Source organism: Ylistrum balloti, unplaced genomic scaffold (genome assembly GCF_031769215.1).
Source record: "Ylistrum balloti isolate Yb309-2 unplaced genomic scaffold, AGI_CSIRO_Ybal_v1 Utg370282, whole genome shotgun sequence".
NCBI classification, from domain to species: domain Eukaryota; kingdom Metazoa; phylum Mollusca; class Bivalvia; order Pectinida; family Pectinidae; genus Ylistrum; species Ylistrum balloti.
Genome location: NW_026782216.1, coordinates 243,271 through 252,474, shown reverse-complemented (window position 1 = coordinate 252,474; position 9,204 = coordinate 243,271).

Below are 9,204 nucleotides of genomic sequence, written 5' to 3'. Positions count from 1 at the left end.
GTACTTGTAGTGATTTCGTTCCTATTAACAATATTGTCATTCAGGAGCGTTTGGTTACTTGGACTGACCTAGATTTTTAGAAGCAGAAGATGCTCATCCTCCTGGAACTCCTGGTCTTTCTCGCTTTGCATATTTCATCCTGATGTTCGTGTTTACCCTCATTTCATTGATTTTCAACCTGAAATATCACTTTGTTATATTGTGAAAATTTGTCATTTCCTTCTCTATACAAATCAATTTCACCAGATGAAAAAATTTGAATGCTACACTTCCAAAGGAAAAAAAATCATTATAAGACTGCTTGAAAAACAAATTCCAGTTTTTGTAAGGCAATCCATATTTTTCTTTATGCCATGTTTTAGTACGTTGTTCTATTCTTCCCTCAAATAGCCATTATTCCACGGCTTCTTCTCGGACTCAATATTCCGATAGACAACATGTCCAAATTGGAGGTAACTATGCGTCGGGGGCAACTGTGGCAGGCTAAGTCGATAACCTTTTCTAAAACAGGGTGTCCTCTATCTGGAGAAACCGGTAGTCAGCGGTCGTAACGCCACAAGTTGTTAACCTTCTGTAATTACAATCTTCTTCCTTTGGAAACGTCGAATCTGAGAGTGGAAATCATGAATAAGTATCAATAAATAACAAAGCATACACCAGTAAAATATAACTCACGAGACAGTAAAATAACCAAACAAATCGTTTGTCTTTTCAAATGTGTCATTATTTTGTTTCTGAGACCGCGGTGAGGCTAGCGTGTACTTATCATCGTATCCTTGACATAGATTGAACACTAGAAATCGCTGATCGCGTGTGATTTCATAAGCAGCTTGTGTCATTAACATGATACAGATCTTTTTATGTCATATTTACATAGTGTAGAGCTTTCCACGTGCGATTTACTTGATACAGAGGTTTTAACAGGTGGTTAACACGATAAAGAATTTTCCACGTGCAATTTACACGGTTAAAACCTTTTCACGTGCGATTAACATGATAAAGAGTGTTTCACGTACATCTGATATAGTGAAGAACTTTTAAAACGTAATTTCCATGGCAACCAGATTTTCACGCGATATGTACATCGTAACGAGCATTTTCACGTGCAACTGATATAAACATGCGCTTTTCTAGTGCGATTTGCATTTTTCACTTTGGATTTCGTGGAGAGGATTTCATCACGTGTGTTCTTTTCTTATTTTATTAGATAGATGACAAAATTGAAATTAGTGTATTAATCTCATTAAAACCTTTGACACGTTTTTATTTAATACAAATGTAATTGGCAAAGTAAAGGGACATTAGAAGAATAGGTATATCTTCTTGGTAACATTTAGTCAGTTTTCACAAGAAGAAATGATGATAGAATAGGAAGGGCCCTTTAACAGAAGTAATAATGGCTGCTGTTTAATTGTGGATGTCATGTGAAGACTTAAAGACAGAGGAGAACTGTGAAACACTATTGACTTCCTAGTTACAATAGTGATGGGTAATAGTGCAGCTGTGTGCACTCACCAAGGCAATGCAAATCAGAATAAACGCATTGAAATAACAGTTAAACGAAATCGAATACGCCTTTCAAGCACCTAAGTGAAACAGATTAGTGTTGTGAAACAGGTATTTCTACTGCAAATTGAGATGTATCAGGAGCACGGGAGAGGGGAAAGAAACCCACGGGGGTCAATGCCAAACGGGTGATCAAACACTCAACACAAGTTGAGGAAGAGAATAGAATATCCTTACGTCGTGTCCTCCCTATTATATATAACCATTAGCACACTGAAGGGACAACGATAGGCCTGTAAGCCAACACAACAGGCAGGGGATGGAGCAAAATCAGGAAAATGCTTGTAAGCTTCGAAATTTTAACACAACGGTGCTAGTATATGATATATCCAAGTTGTGGTTATTAAATGAAATATATTATGTGACGGGTGACACAAATATCAATATATCAATGATTTTTTTAATCAGAAATCGTCTAAGAGGGAGGTGTGTAAATTTCAACAAGCTGACTATACTTTTTTGAAATCTTATTTTTTAAGAACAATTAAACATATAGACCACCTGTAAAGGCGAGATGTATCCAGCTAAATACATCAACTTAAAGCAGCCCCTTTGTCAGCCGGGCAAGATTTAAAGTCTAAGGACGTGATATAGAAAGTGTTAGAAGGCTGAGCCGTCGATGTCGAGTGTTATTACTTTGCATCATTTGCAACAGCGGCATTCTTACGAGTCAATGGAGCGAAGGAAGGTTTTGGAATGATAAAAATTGACATCTTATTTGCATATTTGGAAATTTAAAGTTTGATATCCATGTTAAAATGTTTTGAATTTAAAGACAGTGACTGGTCACAGAGAGGCAAAAGTTTTACTACGGGAACTTTCACGCGGAAATATTTTTTTGTACAAGTGCAGTTTCTGTAAATGTACAAATTGTTTCAAGTCAAGAAGTTATCTCACAATAGATATTTGTAATTGTTATCATTATTTCGAGCTACGTATGATATTGATACTCATTATATTATATATATCATATTCCATTATGATTGTGCATGTTGTCCTAAGAAGTGTATCTCACAATAGATATTTTTGTAAAAACATTTAACTTTGATGATAAATCTTTAAAAGGAATATACATATGTACGTAAAAACATTTAACTGAAATCTACCTCAACATTCAAATCTTTACACGCCAGATTAGTTCATTCAGCAATCAAGCAAAAGTAACAAAAATATACCAAGATGTAAACCGGATCGTAATCCTAACTCATATATACGATAAAACCAGGGCAAAAATGAAAAAAAGATTTACACTGGGAATTCTGAAAAAAGTACACGAATATTAAGATCAGGTATTCTGGAAAAGTAAGCTGCTTCTGCTGTATCGACGACACCCAATGTAAATATTGGTCAATCCAAGTAAGTAATGTCACGTTCCAAAATGAGAACAATGGAACCAACAGGCAGACTAAGGAATATTAAACACGTCCAGCCTCATATCACACAAAACATATGAATTTCTCAGTGAGATCACTATGACGACCGTAAAACATACCCATAATCATATCGCGCTGCATCTCCATGAACCTGTTTTTGAATTTATCAGTTGTCGACATCTTACTCGAAAATCACGATACTGGACACAGGCCCATGAATATCTACGTCCGGATCGATCACTTCCCAAGTGTTGTTTTACAAAAAGTTGTAATAAGTATAACACTTTTCTATACTGTTTTAAAAATATGTATTGACAACGTAGCCAAATAATGAAGAAAACTACAGCATACTTTTCTGTCGTCTTTCTAGGATTCGGCAGTGATGTTTAAGTCCAGAAATGTTTGTTCATAGTTTAAACAGATTTGTATTTTACGAATACTTGAACTGAACGATCTCTACGATATCTAATACAACCAGGGAAACGTATTTATGTTGTGTTTTTGTACCGCTAATACTCGTATGGCTGTTTGTTTCAGGGTCTGCCTCTACATCATAGAAACGTTTCACTGCAGCTGATGTAAAGAAACGTTAACAGGAATTAGATCTGGAAAAAATCGAACGATGTAAGAATCAGCGGAGAATTAGTTACGCTTAGTATTGAAAATACAATAATTAAATGTGTATGCTTGTCGTAATGATTGCTGTCTTTTCTAAATTGAAGACTTATTTTTATCTTTGATTTGTTCACTGAATGCTTAACCTCAGGACGCCTGTGATCTTTTGCAATCAGACATCCTAATCAAAACATAAACAAAATTTACCCTTGGGAATTGGTGCTAAACTGCATTGCCCTCGTTAGCACGTTGTGTACATTTTAACAAATCCATTGAAACCTTTGATTTTTCTACTTTAATCTTTGACACAAGGTCTCACCTTTGTGATTTAAAATAACAGATCCAAACTCATAAAAAGCATTTAGATGTGTTCATTATGAGGACTTGTAATAGTTATGATGTAGAAACTAGATCACAAAAAGACCTCCTGTGTTGTGTCATGTGATTATCCTCACAGATTTAGATACTGTTACCAGACTTCGGTTCAACATACACATGACAGAAGATATGGATCTGGAGAAAAGCGTGCTAGTTACCAGTCTTGTGTTGGGGGGCAAAAGATCAACCAAAACGTGACAGAACAACACTAAAACGCTTTACAGGTAGTCTAGATTACGATCCTACGATAATGGCTTGTTTTAGGAGGTAGATATGGATTAAGATTTTCGCCTGTGTTTTATTTATGGTATTAGTGTTGTGCAAGACATATAATTAAGTTGCAATTAACACTAAATGTCATTATCATACTGACTTAAACTTCACGAACCTTTCTTGAACTCGCAGCGATCCCTAACTAAGTAATACTTTGACCCATCATGCTACATCTAACTTCTTATGCATAGCGGTACAGTTCACAATATACACACGTAAATGACGTTCTTTTTAAGGTTGCATGTGCCCTAACATTCAAACGAAATACTAAACTACCTGATAATAGAGTAAGAGCACCCCCCTCCTCTACCCATTTTTTGTGAATGAGAACATGAGTAAATATCAATATGTCAATAGATTCCTAATTCAAACTCAATTTCGAGGACAAAATATGAACAGGACAAAAATTGACGCGTAAACTCTTGAGAGCATTGTTGGCCACTGCTTTCGTAATTGCCATTTAAGGACGGGCCGGGTTTGAATGGTAGAGGAACGCAGGAGTTACCGAAGAAAACCCACCGATTTGTTTTCAGTGCCTGGCGATTGCTATTCTTAGGCCTCGAACCCGCGTCCCAGAGGTGGAAGGCTAGTGGCAAAGGCAGTCTTCAAAAAATATAAATGCATTGAATCTTGGTGTTCCGGAAGGGTAAGTGTCTTCTACTTCTTTGATTTTATCGGTTAGCTGTCGATATCTTGCTTAGAAATCGTAAGATTGGGAGGAGCTCTTTGATATTCAATATCTTATTTGTAGGTTTGAGAAGAACGTGATGTTAAAAATAAAAATGGAGATTTCATATTAGGGAAAATAAAATCATCACGTTTATCATACAACGTGATGGAAAGTAATCTTTGTTGGTTTCATGAAAGGAAAAGCTCGATGCAAACGTCTGATGTAGAAGAACCGGTTGTTTATTTTGGTATCCAATTATGATGGATTTATATGATATCATAATACATGAACTGTCAATCTTTGAAATAAAAGGACTTGGCAATGTCTTTGTGATTTGTTTTCATACACTCTTTGATAAATTCAGCATTTATTTCGCCAGAGATTTGTATGCGTAAATAGCTTACTAGTTTTAATCCCTAAATTCGTGACGTCTGGAACATTAGGTCGATTGTATGATGTGTTGATTAAACACAATAAAAGGTGAAGTGTACACTTTTGTGTCCTTTGTACCTATGGAAAGGTCTTTGTGTGTTCAGTCTTTATGGGTCCTTAAGTTTTTACTGTTAATAATTCGGACTATCAATTCCAAAATAGGTTAACTAGTCTATATTAATCACGTTATCTTAGTGCTATTTCCACATTATTACTCCTCTGTAATGATATTGACTGTTAATTAATGACTGCTCCCTACTCAGATGATGGTTTGCCCCGGACATCCGGTTTGTAGTGGCATGTCTGCCACAATGTAGAAGCAGGACCAATTCAGTCTAAAACACAAAGTATGCTGTCTAAACCTCATGACCAAAAACATTAGCACAATAGACCACTTACTACATTCTTTAATTTACCACAAATGTTACGGCGACCACTACAAGACAACATAGATCCAACCAATTTATTTTCCAATTTGTCATGGGAGGAGACTTTGAGGAGTCTGAATACATCATCCCATAATTTTGTACGAAATTCCAGAACTATGACGTAACGACAATTACCGCAATTTTGATGGAGACGTTTCAAGTGTGCCTCCTCCTCATGTCGCTTCAAACTTGAAGAGTTATAATTTAGTTAAGTATGCGCATAAAACACTTATTTGACGGTCGGTTAGTTACAGACAAAATGATATATCTCGTGAGAAAGCAAAACAATTCAATCGAAACTGTCCATGTCACATTTCATAATAGATACGTAACATCTTGTATAGAATAGAAAATGAATTAAAAACGACTTAACGAGGACAAATTATGAACAAAGAATAACATGGAAAGCATTGAATAAGAAAAAGAGAAAATAAAACCTTGTGTTCCGGAAATGTAAGAATCGTATGCGTCATCGTTAACAACCGCCAGATAAATCTAGTTTAACTCTTTGTTTTGTCATTTTTTTTCAGTGTGTGAGTCGAGGAATGAAAACGAAATAAGTCTAAAGAAAATTGAACATAATGTGGCAACATATTACTTTTCAACGAGATAGTTAATATCATATGTGAGTTGAATACGGATATGATTTAGATATTGGACAAGACACCGAAAAGGAGACACCATGATTTCCTAAATGTTACTTGTGAACAAAGTTCTGTTGCCAATGTAGAAGTTAATTTATGTTAATAAATATAATACTGAACAGATGCTTTTATGAGAGCAAATTAAAAAGATGTTGGAATATTCCACCAGAATGTCCGACGTCTTCTCTGTGTACCTAAATGACCACTCGGAATCTTCCAAATACTTCTCACTTGTCGTGACGTAAGGAATACATGACTATGAAGATACACCTACCAAACACTGATAACAGGAGACAAACAAACACATTTTATCGCTCGGGAAGACCCCCATACACTGTTAAATAAAAACACAACCTCCGCTACAAATGTTTTAATTAAAGAGGATGGCACATGCCGTGTATCCATCACGATCTACAAATGTACCGTAAGATTGCAGAAAAAAGAAAAGAAAAAAAGTATTCACAAAATAAAAGTTAAAGAAGAAACAATATTTTTCAGCTCACTATTATCTTTATCTCAGAAGTGTGTTGTCTTAGTTGCAATGTTGATAAGCGTTAATGTTAAAATAACAGTTGTGCGTGATTCGATTCCGATACACTCGAACACTGTCCTTCTTCCTTCGGTCACTCTCTGTTCAACGCCTGTTGGCTCACTGTGTAAAAACTCTTATTCAGCATTCGTAAACGTATTGACGGAAATCATCAGATGACGAATCGCAATCAACATGTGATAAAACGTTTCATTTTAGTTTCGTACTTTCACTGATCCATGGTTACGACGACTTTCTTATCACGCCTGCAGATAACGTCACACGAGAGTCCACCATCTTGGATTCCCTTCCCTCTAAACCACCCTCGACTTTTAATTCGTTTCGGTGTCAGTATAAGATTCCATAGTTCAGTCAAGTGTTTGTATAGTTAGCTTCCAGAAACATCAAGTATCATTTGAAGTTTGAAGTATTGGTTAAGAAGACATGGAATCGGTGTGAATTTTCTGTTTTATTTTATATAAATCTTCTAAATAAACCAGTAAATAATGAAGCTGATAGCCGTATACATCGTAGCTTATTCAGCAGAAAGCTTACCAAAGACTGCAATCTAGCCCCAATCAGGACACATACCAACGCAATTAATCTATTTACGATGAGAAGGAAGTTTTGCAATAAATGTACTCCATGACATCGCAAGATTGAGTGAGTTTCTATGCTTAAATTATGGTTAGTATATGATAATTTCCAATTTGTATTTGAAAATGAGAAATCCTGAAACCCGAGCAATTTAATGAGTTAAATACGTAGTGTCTTTTTTGAAAAGCTGTCTGCACTCTGTTACACCATATTAAAGATCTCCTCTATAATTTCCTCCATCTAAACATGATCTATCCACTCAAAACATAGGATATGTAGTAATTTGAAAATTAATTTTTTTTTCTTCAAATAGATAAATGTAGTGTTTATACTCGTTAGATAAATCCGTAATCATACATATACCGACCAGATTACTTATTCCTCGAATATATGTATCATGGCATTTATAATTGATAAAAGATTGACGTCGATGTTAAGTAAAACACTTTTGACATTGATAGGTAAGTCATTGGTGTGCTATCAAATGTCATGTGTATTTCATTCAAATGTCAGATTTTCCTATATTATCATAAGTACACAAAAAGTTGTGATTCTGGTCGATTTGTTGATATCTACGCGAAGCATGGAGATTCCCATTAAGATATCAAATCACTGTTTTAGCCCGTCATTTGATTTTCGTATCGACCACTTTATCTTATGTAGCCAAACAATCAAAATTTATTTCCAGACATAGATATATTGTATATTTTAGATCAAGCTGACATCCTTTCCTACATTACGTTACGTTTACATTTGGAAACATGATATTATTTTCTTTGAATGACGGAGGTTTACCTGGCAGGTGTCGTCTATGAAGCAGAAGACGCTAACATTTCCCGACCACCTGGTCATATTCTCCATGTACTTTTTCCTGAATCTCCGTGCAGTTTTTATTCGCCTATGATTATCCATTTTCATCCACGTTAACATGTTGAAATAAACCTTGTAATTTCTCGTATAAATTTTTCAGTCGAAATGCGAGATTCTCTGTCTAGGAACAAGCTCAGTCAAATACATGAGTGTACAATCGAAACTTGTCATTTCAGTGGATGGTCATATGATTACACTGCAATGCAGTCACTATATGAATGTTGAATTTCTGTGCATATCGTCTTGTACATGGTTGACGTCACGATATATAGAAATTAGATTTCTGTGAAGGATATTTTCTCGATGTTCTAGGTTTTGTAATTAAGATGATATAAATTCCCCCCAAAATATATCCAAAATATATTTGAGAGGAATTCAAACAACCTCCCAACCTCCTTCATGACTTTCATAAAAAAATCCATTTTATTTCTTCATGAAAACAACATTTGCAGTAACAAATTGGCGTGACGTGATCCCCTTGATGTTGTTAAAAATCTGACGACTTGACAAAGTGATTTATCATTGAAGTAAGAAGGTTAAAGTCGAAGAATCCAACGGTCTGTTCTAGCGAATAACCTTACCTGACTGTATACAAAATAATGGATATATTTCATATTTTCATTTCCCAAAACGAAAAAGATGAAGTCTACTTCTGATTTGAAAATTTACCATTACCATTTATATTATGCCAACCGGAGATTAAATATAGATATTTATAGACTACTTAAACACTTTTTATTTCTTTGAATTATAATCTCTTGTTTGGACCATGGAAGCCATTATGACAACACACAGACTGGTATCTGTGTTATCTCCTCTTATCGTTCCA